The sequence below is a fragment of the Topomyia yanbarensis genome, chromosome 3 (assembly GCF_030247195.1).
Source record: "Topomyia yanbarensis strain Yona2022 chromosome 3, ASM3024719v1, whole genome shotgun sequence".
NCBI lineage: Eukaryota > Metazoa > Arthropoda > Insecta > Diptera > Culicidae > Topomyia > Topomyia yanbarensis.
This window is the reverse complement of record NC_080672.1, coordinates 48738588-48754068: the sequence shown is the minus strand read 5'-3', so window position 1 is coordinate 48754068 and position 15481 is coordinate 48738588. Positions and strand designations below refer to the sequence as shown.

General features: G+C 39.8%; 1 protein-coding gene across 2 annotated transcripts in view; it reads right to left on the bottom strand.

Moving 5' to 3' along the window:
* LOC131691337 (MOXD1 homolog 2-like) overlaps positions 1 to 14418 on the bottom strand; it is a 611999-nt gene extending 597581 nt beyond the window's left edge. For both annotated transcript variants that reach the window (XM_058977649.1, XM_058977648.1), the window contains exon 1: positions 12831 to 14418. The gene's annotated coding sequence lies outside the window, so the exon portion shown is untranslated. The remainder of the gene's footprint in view (positions 1 to 12830) is intronic.
* Positions 14419 to 15481: the final 1063 nt, after the last annotated feature.

The window sequence follows — 15481 nt, the reverse complement described above, 5'->3', positions numbered from 1 at the left end:
TTCATGAACACTACACATGAATCAACATCTTTACCCTTGGTAGATTCAATTTCAAATGTTTTCTGTTTTGAAATTATAACAAATTAAGAGAAATCAACAAAACAAAAGTTTGTTTACAAATCTTATTAGCCCTATTTAAAAGTTGATATGGTATTGATGTCAATAAAACGATGATTACCAGAGCTTCTTGTCGGCTTAAGTCGCCTTTTAATCCAAAACCCGACGGATTCCCTTCGGTGCTTCTGAGAAGGCACATCGACGGATTGGTGATTTTGCTCCTTCACATCTTTCGAGCATCTCCTACTAGTGACATTTTTCCAACTTGCTGGAAATCCGCGAACCTGAAACAAATTGAACGCTATCTCGAGCTAGTTAGTTTGGACTCACTTCAGGCCCAATATAAGCAGTACATAATCGATGATCAATATGGCTTAACGTTTGGACATTCAACAGCGACTAACCATTCATAATAGAAAGTACGGAACGTCGCGCTCTAACTTTATTGTGCACACCGACCTATCTGCTACTACTACTACTACAGAGTGAACAATAACAATCGCTAAAATGAAGAAGTGGAAACAACGGTGTATTTTGCAATAGCTTCGCAACTAGCTCGCAGATTAAGAGATATGGTCGGCACTGGTGATTGCCAGGCATTCACATTTACTTCTACGTTAGGAATAGCCCAGGAAAGCAACTTGGAGCCGTTGATGTCTCTGCTTTACTTCAATGACGTGTATTCAGTGCTAAGGACTCCTTTTGCAGATCTCAAAAATATTTCATCTCATCAGCAAAATAGTTTATGACTTCCGAGAACCTGAGAAGAATTGCGCAAGGAGCGGTTAGGTTTCAACTGTCCTGGATTCTACTCGTTCGATATAGAATATATCGATTATAGAAACTATAGAAACAAGCTCTAAGAATTATCAAAAAACTAAGTTCAACATTTTCATGCACTCCATTGTTTTATTTAATTTTGGCATGAGTGGTACGACCTTCCAGAGCTCTATGCATTAGCTCGGAAAACTCAAAAATATAAGTTCAAAAAACCGGTTTCGTTTTCAAATCCCCCCGAAACAAGATAAAACGGAACACACCGCAATTCACAGCAACATGCATGCCAATTAAATTCGGTTAAGTACTGTCGGTGATTGTTTCACTAACTTTTATCCCACTACCCTCGGCTACGGCGGCGGCTAACCAGAACCAACGAGGCTAGTGCAAGAAAGAAGACCGCTTGAAGCATTGCTGAAAAGCAAGAACCCGACCGTCTGATCTTTTCCGGTTTGTCCAGCAACAGTAAAAAACCTCCTCATAAAACACAGTCAGCCCGGCACGTATTTATAAACATTTGAAGCGGCACGCGGCTCGCCTTTTTCCCCCTTCGATTCTTCCGCTTGAACCATGTGCTATGACGAGCCGGTAGGATTCTCGTTGGTAGTTTTATTTACAGTTTTTATTTCACTTTAATATCTGTTTACAACAAATCTCACTCCGGACACTTTCCCTCGCATCCAACCATCGTTCCTCCCCATCGGGATCTCGGTTCCTTCCTCCGATCTCCGGATTGGATTTCCGTTCATTACCTACCTACACTTTCGGAAACACTGTTTTGTGCCGTCGATGGTAAGTTGGTTTATTTATATATTTTAATTACTTTCTCTCGGCTGCAGACCTAGTGCCATCCTTTCGGGTCGCTAACGCTTACACTTGGTGGCGGCCACCCACAGCCGAACTATTATCAACTAACTTTGCCCGCGGGCGGGGAGAAGTTGTTTCCTTGCCAAGCATCTACGCGCTACGGCATTAATCTTCTAGACTGGGCGCTCGTCAATGGCAGTGCCCGGGCGGCCCCGTTGAGAATGGAAAATCTTTGCAGAAGATTTAAAGTTTGCTTCGAAGCAGAAGCAGAACTCCACTCGGGTGGTACCTACCTACTTTTCTGCCAGGAGGAAAAAACGAAGAGTTTTTTCATGCACCTTTCACATCGGTTGGAGTCGATCGATTTTTCTCCGGTCTTGTAAATCTTTGGACTAGGACACCGTGTTTTTGCTGGTCGAGTCCGGACAAAATATAACGCGAAGAAGTAGTAGTCCGGAATCTATATGTACGACTAGTTTTTTTTTGTCCACGAGGGAGGGTGATAAGTTTTCGCTTTTTGTGCTGTGCTTCGTTGTCGGGAACAGCAGTAGCAGCAGCAGCAGCATTGTCCTCACTTTCTTTTGCAGGTCCTCGGGAGTGGGAAAACATGGTTTCCTACATTTTGTTCTGCTTGAGGTTGAATTACGAATTTCCTGTTTGTCGAGGTCCCCGGATAGGGTTGCTGGTTCGACGAAGGCTACCCAACTCGCAGGTTTGCTCGAGCTTTCGGGTTACCTATTGCACGGTGTCGAAAAGGAAATGATATACAGTAACAATCTGATTTCATGTTTTCAAAGGTATATCGCGGAGTGTACGCTTGGTATTAAATTACTTCACATTCATCGGAGTGGAAATCGAGAAAATGTTGAATTGAGTATTAAATTGCTTGGGTTAAACAAGGATTAATATAGCGTTTTATACATTGATGGGGGCTAAAAGAGTTCAATTCAAGTTGTCGATCGAAAAACACGTCCAATATTATTAAGCCAACGACAATACAAACGAACATCGGTCGAAGTGGACAAAAAGGACTCTTTTGTTTCCGCATCTAGTGTTTATTGTGTTATTCTCGTTTAATTTTCCCGATCGACTTATGTAAATCATCACTATCGAAATATACTTGGAGAAAAAAATTGTAGTCTAATATCAATGAGAGATGCTTATGATTTCCTGAAATATCACACGAAACTCGATGTTAACGATGAAAACCGAAAGATGCTGATGCTAACGGAAAACACAAATAGCACTTGCAACTACATTAAAAGTCACAAATTTGTTTCTATGACTGTTAAGATATGCCGTTTGCATCCACATTTGAAGGGCCGTAGTGTGGTCTTCTGGCTCCCTTGGCGGAGTTTGAATTTTGCGACCCTGTAAGATTTTAAGACAGACAAGCCGGTAAGCAATGTATATTACAAAGTCCTGAATGGTCTTCAGAATTAGAAGTTTAAGGAATTCACCAATCAAAGTAATGTAATTAGTATTCACATAAGAAGTCAAGACTGATTCGGCTAAAAACCATTGAGAATGTCGTCCTTTGCAATCCCACTGCTTACTATTTCCTCAGACAATGTGCGCAGACACAACACCGAAGTCGGAAAAAATTGAACCAATTTTTATTAAATTTCGAAGAATGTATGGCTTTCATGAAATACTGAAGCTAATATTCTGAAAATCTTTCGCTTGCGACGCGGAAAACCGTAATCAGCTTAGCTCGGACAAAGCAATCAATAAGAAACACCAACAGAATAAAAAGATTTTGTGAAATTTTATTTATAATTTTACTACAGATTTGTTAGTAATATCATTCGAAATCAGGTTGAAGGTACCGGGTGGAACATTTTTTTAGATGATTTATTAGCGACTTCAACCCGCCTCTATCATACAATAATCTAAAGAATTTATTCGAATATTTGTTCCTCTATACACCATTATATTAATTTCTGATGGTTGGTAACTCGTAAAATTACAAAAAGATATCCAAATTTCGAAAGAATCGAGCAAAACTAGTACGTGTTTGACTGTCACAAATTTCATGTATTACAAATTTTGAAGGCGACAAAGCGAGTATCTTTTCGAGAGACTGTATATCCAGTCCCGATGAGACAGTTTTTGGCAACTATGAAGTGGTTGGTGGATTGTACCTTAAAAAGCAAATAATTAAATTTAAATTTCCAGTCCAAGTGCCGTCATAATATTTCGGGTATGTCCCAAGCATTACCTACTCATACATTTGTGAATGAGAGTGGAACAAAGATGCTCTGATTATCTGATTCTGATAATGGTTATTACAAATTCTTCGTTCTTGTTTGCTAAAGACATCGATAGCACACATACACATTAAACTCCGTCGGGCCAAATATATTCTTCTGTCGGATAACTAAGATAAGATAACTCACGAATTTTTCTAAAGATTTCGAAAGAAGGGATTCAGAAATATTCAACCGTGGCAGATATCTTGAAAGTTCGCCCAGGTGAGCTCAGGATTGTAATGTTTCTATGAGAGCTCTTTCACATTAAGATCATTTACCTTTTTTCGGGTTATAAAAATCACAACATGCAGGGCTGGTAATCGAGCTCAGGTGAATTGCGTATAAGACAATCGATTTACTAACTAGTGATATTCTGTCTACGGCAAGCAAATCACGTTAGTGGCGACAAGTCTGTTACGAAGACATGCCGCGTTTACGTGTCTGCTCACATCATTGAGATCGATGGTGTGGTCACCGATTCGAGTTTGGTATGCATGGGTTCACTGGAGCACGGGAATGGCTGTTTGAAGCACCCTTGGGTTCATTAAGCGAATATTTTGAATGGTAGTCGCACTAGATGGGACAAAAATGTGTGTCCCTACTTGGTGGGACTGCTTTGTCCATAGTAACGTCATCTTCGAGAAGGGTCGTTTGTCTGTTCGACTATTCATACCACGCGTCACGCATTGCCACATTGCATTAATACAATAAAATGTGCCATTTTATCAAGAAGACTTGGTTTGCTGATTGTGCAGAGCACCATGAGGATTACTCTTGCATTGGGATAGCTGAAAAGTGTGCCCATAGCGGGGAGGGTTCATGTGATGCATTATCATGTCCCGTGTACCAACAGACCCGGAGGAAATTGCAGCTTTCCATTAAAAGAAGCTCTAAGCACTCTTTTGCAGAAATACGAGAAAGAGCTGCGCAACTCGCCATCAAAAATTATTATACTCTCTTGGCTCAGGGAGAATGTAAATCTGATAAGCCCGATCCGTTAAGCCTCCACTACGTCCAGTGTGAAATAAACAAATTAAACAAAAACATTGTCCTTAAAACCAACCTTTGCCTCTTATAGCATGCCATATCTCTGCTCATTTCAGCTAGCCTGTTTATAAGGTTTATAAGTTTATAAGTAATTAAACGCGATTCGATGCGAACCCTCACGTAAATAAATTTTCGGAATTGTCAAAAAAGTAAGGAAATTACAAAGCACTTAGATGCGCTCAAAACTAACTGAAATGAATTTTTTCACTCCGCATTTAAGAAATCTTGCATCATCAAAGCGTTTAACTATGATGAATTACTTGAAGACATCAGTATAGGAAAGAGACATTTAAGAGAATAGTGCACGCCGTCTATGTGTAATAGGGAAATTGTGTGTTCCAGGTGGCTACCCTGTGGAACATTCGAGGGAGTAGCAAATATTAGGGAATTTTAACACTCATTTGACGATCAATTCGGGAAGAACTTAATCAACTGAGAAAAGAGGAATGGAAACTGCCATGGCAAGGTATATAGGTGTCTTGTCGAAAGCGGCAATAAGGTTGCAATAATTTGCATTGATTTGATGTATTTTTGGAAAACATTCAATTTTTTAGTTTTAAACTTTAAACTAAGAAAAGTTGGATTTGAATGGAATACGAACCCACTCGTCAGTAACTGACACCAACTTGCTGGCCTAGGATGGTTGACTCGAATAACTTAGATGTGGCGCACAAGGCGGCAACTCGCTTCCAACAATCAAGAGAAATCTCTGAACGTTAAGGAAGTATGAAAAAACACGTCGAGAAACTAGACGAACCGTCTTTCAGAACAATCGCTGGGATCATGCACGGATCGACGTTGCATAAGTAGGACTACAACAAAAGATGCATACGACAGTGTTGACCAATTGGGAGTCAATATGAAACTGTTCATGGCACAAATTACAAAGATCTTTGCTGGATGAAGCTTCATTTGCATCACGGATCACAACCGACAGTTGACTTGACCTAATTTCTATTATTCCAAAAACCCTTAGAATTGGACTCAATGCCATCTTGAGAACGATGTTCGTGAATGCGAGAGATTCGCATGTGCAAATGTTTACTATAGTTTGACATAATACAACGAATCTGTAGAAATGGCGTCGGAAATATGGAGGATTTTTTTTCAATGCAGACCGTTTAGAAGATTTAAAACGTTACCGAGTTCAGTTTGTACACAGAATGAAGTGGTTTTTGCCAGGATTTTTTTTTCATTTTCAACTCTTTGGGTACGTATTGGGTAGATATATATTAAATAAAATGCGTGTCGACAAATCTGAATGTCCAAAATTCAGTACTATCAGGTACGGAATATTGCAGTGATAGGATTAGGTGCAACAGGAACCTTTATTTTGCGAGACAATATAAAAGAATATGTTCAGTATGACAATGTTAGTGTGACGATTTCCGTCTGCATTGAAGATATTTCAGTCGAGGTACGATTACACGATCTGTCTCCGTACCCAATACCCTATAAGCAAATTTATGTCGCAACCAAATACCCAATGCCGCTATTTGGGGAGTTTTGTCGTCCTATGAAGAGGCTCTCTCCATTTAGGAAGATAGAAGGAAGATTTTTTCCCAAGTATTCTGAGCGGGTTTCGAGTGGTAAGATTTCGATTCAACTGGCTGGAAAGCTGGCTACAGCTAATTCTCAGACCACGCTGTGTACTTATGAAAATCAGTCTGTCCCGTGTCAGTAGGGGAGAGTGGGTACGCTTTTGTTTTCTTCCCATAACTTTTCAATGAAATAAAAATTTCAATTGTAGAATTCGCCACCATGTAGTCAATTCGAATTGTAAGAGCTATGAATAATGTGTCAATCCGAATACTATGCCCTGTCAGTAATATGAACAGTTTTGAAAATCATACCAAAACGAGGTTTTTGTAAAAACGTGTGGTAACTTGATCCGCCGCATACTAGGGCTAAAGAAACAAAGCACACTATGACCTACGGACACGAAAGTTCAACTAACCACCTATCCTGACAAATTAATTAATAAGACTACCTTTTTAGATGCACGATAAACTTTAACCACAGTAGAAAGTCAAGATAAGTATTTGCGGTAAATCAGTGCTATTTAACTGGCTTTTTCAAACTTCAATAACTTATACGATCACTAGTTCAAGGAAAAAACATTTTAGATCAATTAATAGTGCCAGGTACGTTATGAAAATGATGTTTTTTTTTATTTTTATACATTTTGAAAGTGCTTACTTTCCCCTACTTTAAATGATCTACATACTACGAAAACCCTGCGCTGCAGCACCCTAGAAAAAATATCTATCACAAAACAAGTGAGACCAGAGACTTCGGTATCTTTAGTTAAATCACAAACTTTTGTTCATTCTCGGAATTAGATTGTTCCTGTTTTTAAGAATAATGCATTCAAGTTATAATGTGACACAATATACTGTACCAATCGTTCCAAACCAGTATTTTGAAAAACAGAACTGTTTGTGCCTAAACTGTTAATTATAGATATGTGGTATCTTCGGAAACATTTTTAGTATTTCTAAAGATCTTTTCATTCTGGTCAAATGAAAGTGATCCATGAGTCAGATTGTACGATACAGATAGTTGCGAGTTCGTCAAAGGTGAGTTTGCAACTACATGCTACCTTGAAATTCCCCTAAGGCGAATCAATCATTACATTTGGCTATGAATCTGTCATCCGATACAAATATGCGCTATACATACAAATTGCATGTCACTTGGGAAAGCGCTATCTACAAAAACTTCTGAGTAGTGTCGAAAATGCATTTTCATTTCCCAAAATCGGGCGAAAACTAAGAAAGAATGATGCTACTTTCTATATCACCCGAACCTTGTGAACCTATTAATTGGTCACGGCTCGGTTCCAAGGATTTGTCACCTAGCGATGGTATTGGAAGATAGAACCATGATAGATACACATATTTCCCGAGTTTACTGCGTTCTAACTGTATTTTATGAAGCTAATAGCAATAATTTTACTTCATGAAAACTGAGATGAGTTCCGAAAATGACTGAGTACCACCAAGAACGAGATTGAAGATTCGGATTGTCATATGAAAATGACAATCACTACACCTGTTGTTCGTTTTCGTGGGGTTTTGTCTTTGTTGTTCGGTTTGGTAGGATTTAGTAACGGAGGAGTGAGTGAGATGGCAATGGTAAACTCGTTGAATTTCATCGTTCCTTGCATAGACATGATAATTGGAAACAAATAGCAACAAGTTTACTGTCGCGAGTTGTGTTCACTTATACAGCATCATGAGTCCATAACTTCATTTATTGTTAGATAGATTTACGGAAATGATCTACAAGTTCCTGTGACGTGACCGACAAACTTCAGCTTTTGTTAGGGCATCAATTTTTTCATTCATCTTAGAACCACAAAAAATGAAACAACTTTGCTTTGTCTTTTTCCTACGTCAGTAACTGTTAAATGTTGTAGAGTGAATTAGTTAGCAGCATTATCTACAAGCGTGATACGATCTACTACTACGATACACAGCCAAAGATACTTGTCTCTGATCTCATGCCACTTTCTGATTGTTTCCCTTTTCCGTTTACATTTTTTTTGTCTTAGATTATTAAATGTCAAAACTGTATGAAACAATACCCATCATAGTCGACTGAGCCTTGGATAATTTATTCCGGACTAAATCGAATTCAGGGCTGGAGGCCGTACGGGACTAAGTAGTTACTAAGTAGTATTTAGTTGTGATCCAGATAACAAAGGTGCTTGCACACAAAGAGAAAGTTGTTGTGCATAACCTCGAGCAGACCAATTAGATTGCTTACTTCTAGCTGCTATATCGCGTCAATGTACCCACACGGGCAGATGAAATCGATGGTGCGAACACCGAGCCAGGTATGACATAAAAACACCTGTTGGGGTACGGGAACGAACTTTAACAGTTAAAGATACTGGTTGCAAGCAATTGTGTTCAGTAAATATGGTGGAGGATAATATATTATCTACCGAATCTTCTCTTCCCGAACTATATCCTTCTGGAATCGGCCGCCTGTTTGTCCTACGTCTAACAGTCTAACACGTGATGATGATGATCATGATTCCACCTCATACCGCCACAAAGGTGTGAGCTGAATGATTTATCTATAAGATAAATACTATTTTCATTCATTACAGATTCATTTAATACAAAACGGATTGGTTCAATTTGCAGACATATCCTTTCCTTCAAAAGAACGTAACCAGATACATTTTGAATATTCCGCCAACAACCAGGGTCCATTAAAAAGATTTCCATTCCGGAAAGATACTTGATAGAATCGGGAATTGAACCCAATAGTTTCAATTTCCGATAGCTTTCTGTAAGACTCCTCCCGCCCGACCAAGACATCGGTACTACCACTTGCTAAGGTGAAAAGTGACGAGCCTAGTAGCATCGCTGAGTACAGTTTTCTTATATCATTCACATCAGGTCCCTATACTGAAGGTTGCCTACCACTAACCCAAGGCAATCAAGGGATATTCCTATCCGGGAATATTCTAGATTAACTCTACTGTCGAGCAACGCCAACACAACTCCATCATCAAATCAGACATATACATTATTGCAATAAGGAACGCACGTAAATGTAACAATCGCAAATGTAACAATCGAAAAATTCAATACTGACTCTCAATCTGACTAAAAATAATCTTAATAATTTTGTTTCCAATAAAAATCTCCTTTAATAGAGTTTCCTGGTACCTGAACATTGAAACGCTCATGACTTTTGCAACTTCGAACCGATTCCAGGAGTTTTGATACTCATAGTGTTATGATTACATTGGAATTCACATACCTCCGAAAAACTGGATCCCGGAAAACAGATCATTCATTTCCACAGAGTCTGAAGGGTTAAAAAATACAATATTTATAGGAATTTCAGTTTCGTAGGTACCCGACTACCTTGTGGTCCCACTAAAGGGTTTCTAAATCCAAAAGCCACGTATTGTACCATCAATTTTATTCCTCCAGAAACAATGCTTGTTGATATTCTAAGATGTCACTAAGTAACAATTTCTAGCTTAGGAAGGAATATAGGAATTTCATAGTTTGATTTCCGAAAAGGTTCTCGAGTACTGAAAAGTATCTGTACTGTGGAGAGCTTCGCATGAACTTTCATCATTTTCTACCTACAAACTGCGTTGGAATATACTTAAGCACCGTTAAGCAGTGCTCGAACAGATCCTTTACAGAAATGCCTTTTAGCCTGTCCATGTAGAGTGCTTGGTTGCTTATTGGGCAATCTAATTCTGATGACTCACATTAGGAAACATCTTATGTTACTTCGAGAGCGTCCATGAAGAGTAGAAATCGTTTCTCCCCTCCGTCCAAAGAATTTCCAACCACATTAAAAAATAAAACGAATGGAAGTACTGCCTTAATGCCGAAGATAATCTGCTAAACCAATGTCAAATATTAAACTAACAACGGCTACTCTAGATGGCATTGCAGCAACAACTAACACCTACAATCAGAACACAGAAAACATGAACGAAGGATTCACGACCCTAATTCTCTCTCCGAAGTAATCTAAATAATCTACATTAAATGGAAAGACAAATGTTAAAATAGTTTTTTGCTTGTTTGTTGTAAATATATAAAACGCCACACGTATCAAGTCATGACAAATAAACGAAGTAAATAAAAAACGGGAGCTTTTCAATCCTGGTCATTTAATATACACTCTTAGAAAAAATTAAAATTACATTTGACGTAAACAACGTAACGACATATTTTTCCATCCGATATAAGGATTTCACATGCTATTAGATGTAAAATAAAATACTGTGACTCTTTTGATGTAAAACTTAGGCTGAATGACCTAGGAAAAGCCGAACAACTCACATTTTTACATGTAATTACATGTAAATTTATGTGAATTGGGACGCTCCTTTTATGTGCATCTGGCAAGACGTAAAGTTACACGACTTTTTTTTTGCTGTGTAGATCTTTTTTGCCGAAATATTCTTGCGCGCTGAGATAAAATTGATATGCCTATGCGACACGAGTGTTTGGAAATTCACTTTCTACTTTCCAAACAAATTGGAAAATGTAAAGGCTTTCCTTTTGTAGTTATTGGCATGCCTTTTTCCTTTCAAAGTATAACTCATCAATCGTCTAATGCTTTCAATTCTAGCGACCCCTTAATCCAGTAGTGCAACTTTTGTAATTATTGGAGAAAGGACTCTTCCACTGGTCGCCTGTATATTAGAGTGGGACACGGTTGCATGAAAAAAATAAAATTTTGCTCCGAGTAACTTTTTGGGTCCCATTTAGCTCCCAGAACAACTCTGCAAATTTTAAGCTCGATCGGCGAAACTATATTTTTGCGCCCACTGTTTAAAGTTTACATGGGATTTCGTATGGAAAAATCGTCTTTTGCAAAATAATTCGTCCAAGAGTCGCCCGTTACTTCCTAAAAATAAAAAGATGTCTAATTTTAATAGTAAATTTGTTAAGGAAACAAAGTCTAGAAGACTGCGAAACGATCTGATGCTTGTGGAAAAAGTTATTAAGAAAAGACCGATTGATGCCCTGAAGATCGATAAAAATTTCATTTTGCATAGCATCACTGCTGCTGACGATCAAATTAAATGCAAAATTTTTAACTTTCTCAAATTATGTACAAAAGAAGCCTCAATTTATCCCTCAAAACTCTTGTGAAGTGGCCAAACAGTACATATAATTGAATTAGACACATTTGGAGAAGATCAAAACAACATTTCAAATAATTGGACAACCAACAGCAGTGGTGCTAGAAAAAATGAATATTTTATCAATAGTCAGAGCATCCATTGGTTTCAGCTTAATAACTCTTTTCTCAAGCGTCAGATCGTTTCGTGGTTTTCGAGAAATTGTTTCTTTGTTAAATTTCCTATAAAAACCACATAACGGTTTATTTTTAAGAGGTAATGAGCGACTCCTGGAGGAATTGTTTTGTGAAAGTTCATTTTCCCATACAAAATCCCATGCAAACTTAAAACAGCGGGCGCAAAAATATAGTTTCAGGGATCGAGCTGAGAATTTGAACAGTTGTTCTAGGACCCAAACGGTACCTAAAAATTTGCTCGGAGCTGGAATGTAATTTTTGTCCCACCCTACTGTATATGTGGGACGAAAAAACAAAGTGGCCCACGACTTCCTTTAATAACAGACTGTTGGTACTGATGACAGCTGTGCTGTCACCATTTCCACCACCTCTGAAAATTTCGACGCATGCTAGGCTCTTCTTTACCAACTTTGAACCTACTGATAATTAGAATCAAACTTTTCAAATTACTTCCTCAAATAATCTTCAGGCACTTACACAAGAACGCCGATAGAGCCCAGGCAGGTACAAACTTTTCCACCTCAAGTCTCGTTAGTATTTACTATAGTGATTAACATTTTCATTAACTTTGTTTGCCAGCTACAGGTGTAAGTTACCGTTCAACTACCTGTACTGCACGAAACTATCAACACCGAAGTCAGCTTAATCCCCTTGTCGAGGCACCCCGCCTCAAGTCTATCACCGAAGGAAGCAACTTATTATCATAATCATCATCATCACCGTCATCATGATCGGGGAACATTCAGGAAAAATGATTGAAACCCTCGTTGAACCGGCCGGTTCGATTCCCGTCTCCTCCCGAGTTCCAACCAACTGAGCATGTATCGTGTTACAGTTTCTTTCCGCGCCTTCTCATTTGGGGGGTTCATTTGAGGCATAATCAAAACAAGTTTCGACAGTTGCTTTCATTTTTTTCCTACCTTCCTTCACTTCGTAACAGTAGGTACATCAATGGTTACAATACAAAAACGAAGGAAAACAAGAACATTTTTTGTTGTTGTTGTTGTTAGTTCTTTGGTTGGTCGAATTATGATAAAGGTATCGGTAGAGAATGTAAACAAAAAGAAAACTCACATCGGCACGAAACTTATCCACGTCTGTCAGCTGTCAAAATATGGTCCGGAGATCGGTTGATCGAACGATTCGGGACCGTTGTGTGTTGCAACGCCGCAAGATGCTCGACTGGATCTTCACCAGCGGAGGTCGCGCGTGTGGCATCAAGATATCGTATCCACCTTACTCTCGCTGTCAAGCGCTACTGGGTCGAGACTGGTCTTTGACTATGACAGCTCTTCCAAAGGAGAAACAAAAATACTGCTTTCTTCTTCTATTTTTCTGTAGATGACACTACACAGATTCGGTTGGCTTCCGAGGCCAAAATTCAACCTCAATTTGGTTTGACTTTTTGGTTATTATTTTTCTTCCATTTAAGTGCTCCACCCGAATCGACCGGAGGGCGCGAGTGATCAATTTCTAACACCACTGAATTTCTTCGTAGAGCCACACCAGCAGCAACACCGACCTACGAATAATTCATTCGCACAAACACTTGTTCCAATAAATCATCTACCCAAACCGACCCTCACTGTCGAAGGATTGTTGTTTTTCCTTTCTATTTATGTTTTTCACAAAGCAAAAAAATAGCAACGTTTTCACGAATCGTTTTCATTTGTTTGTGTACGGTTATATATTTTAATCTTGTTTTGCCTATTTTTTCTCATTTTACGTTACATCAGACCGAATTTATGTGAAGTTTTTCCTTTGTTTTCCAGATTTGATTCGGTCTTTTTTTTGCTTCGAACACCCACTTTTGCCAATGAAATCGTAATTTGCGAGAAATAAATCAAAGAAAAACCTCTTTTTTTCCCTGCGCTTTTCGTGCGCCTTCTTCACTGTCGGGTGCTGCGGCTGCTGCTGCCGTTGCTACTCACCCAACACCCGCGCCGATGTTTTCCGCTGTTAAACATCACACTCACACTACCACCGCCAGCACCGGCCAACAACGGCACACGCAGATTCGTGTGGCGAAACGACAGCGAAGACAAACCTCACAACATAAAGCAACGACCCGCGACGCTCGACGGTTGGTCTGTTGTTGTTACACTGGCTTTGGTGGCTGGTGGCGCGAACGGGGACGAATCGCGGGGGATGCTCAGTTGTTCGGTTCGGTGATGTAACCTTCCACAACCACCACTGGCTGTGCTTGCTGTCACAAAGCAAGCCTGCCCAAAATCAGGACACTGATAAACTGGTGCTTCCAGGAGAGCCGGAATCAATAACTAAGCTTGAGTCTTTTGTGAATCGCCCGCGGACAGCTCCCGGAAACGCCGATAAGGAAAACTCCACCGGAAAAGCATTTCACATAATTTGTCAATTTATATCCGAACGTAAAGGGTGGCAGGAGGGGCGAAGAATCAACCCAATTGGCAACCGAAAATAGCGACAATCGGTTTAGCGAAACTGCGTGGGTGGTCGTCGACCCAAAAATCGCCAAACAGTCTATCCTCCGAGAAAAACCCCTTTTGCCTTTAAAGCACGCACCGCAACCCGAAAAATCGAAACTTGTTTGCAGAAAATTCGCCGCGAATATCCGTGCCGTTTACGAAAAACCAGCCTTTTACGACTTGCTTTCACCGAAGCCACGACGTTACTAAATTTTCCCTTTTGTAAAGTCCCCTCAGCTGGTTGCTCGCCGCGGCTATGTTCTATGCTACGGGCTGGCTGATTGCGGCTGTTTCCGATGTAAAAGAAGTTAACTGCGGAATGCTCTCGCTTCGTAACACACCGTGTTGGTAGGTCCTGTCGGTTGCAGTGCTGGCGACAGCTCTCCGGAGCATAGCAAACATATTCGCGAGCGAACAGGAGAACGGTTCTCGCGGGAGCGATCTTGGTTTCGCGCATGACCGCTCAACCGCGAAACTCTTCTCCGTACGGCTCCTGGCATCAGAGCACCACCGGATTCGATCCGTTCCGTTCGATGGTTTGGTGTGAAATAAACTCTCGTTCGACCAGTTTTATGCCGTTTTCTATGCTTCCCCTTATCGCTTTATGGCAAAGCAGCACTCCGCCGATCGCACGGATACTTGCACCAAACAGCAGCTATTGTATTCCTTCATTCTACAACTCTGTAACGTTACGGTTACCCCTGCGGTTCACACAAACGTCGAACACGATCTTCGGCTGCTTCCCCTTCAAGTCAAAAGGGGAAAATTCGTTCGAAGGGGAAGACGACAGACAAACAGCTGAATGGATGCAGTCTGCCTGCATAAAGTAATGCTTGGTTGATTCTTTGAGATGAATGTTATGGTCTATAGCTCTGCTCTGGGCAGTTTTGCTCCGATGTATCGAGTGATTTGGGTGATAAACGGAGAAATGAAATAAGAAACTGTTACCTGTGTTATGCTTGTCTCGTTGTGCGATGTATCAGTGTCAGCCAATATGCGAAGCAGAATATGAATGAATTAGTTTGGGCCTGGCATCAACAATATTTTTTTAGGTTGGGATTTAAAGCTTGCTTCTTCTAATATGTCTGTAATTTTCATTCAATATGCGACCAAACACTAAGCCGCTAACAAAAACGGTCGTCCTAAATTTTCAGAGCGTAGCTGGGTGCAATAGAATATCACAACCGCTTTTTAAAATTTCCTTGAAATGTACATGTATATACTTCATACGCAAGAAATATTAATTTTTTTTTCACCGCATTCGAAATAAACCTACCTGTT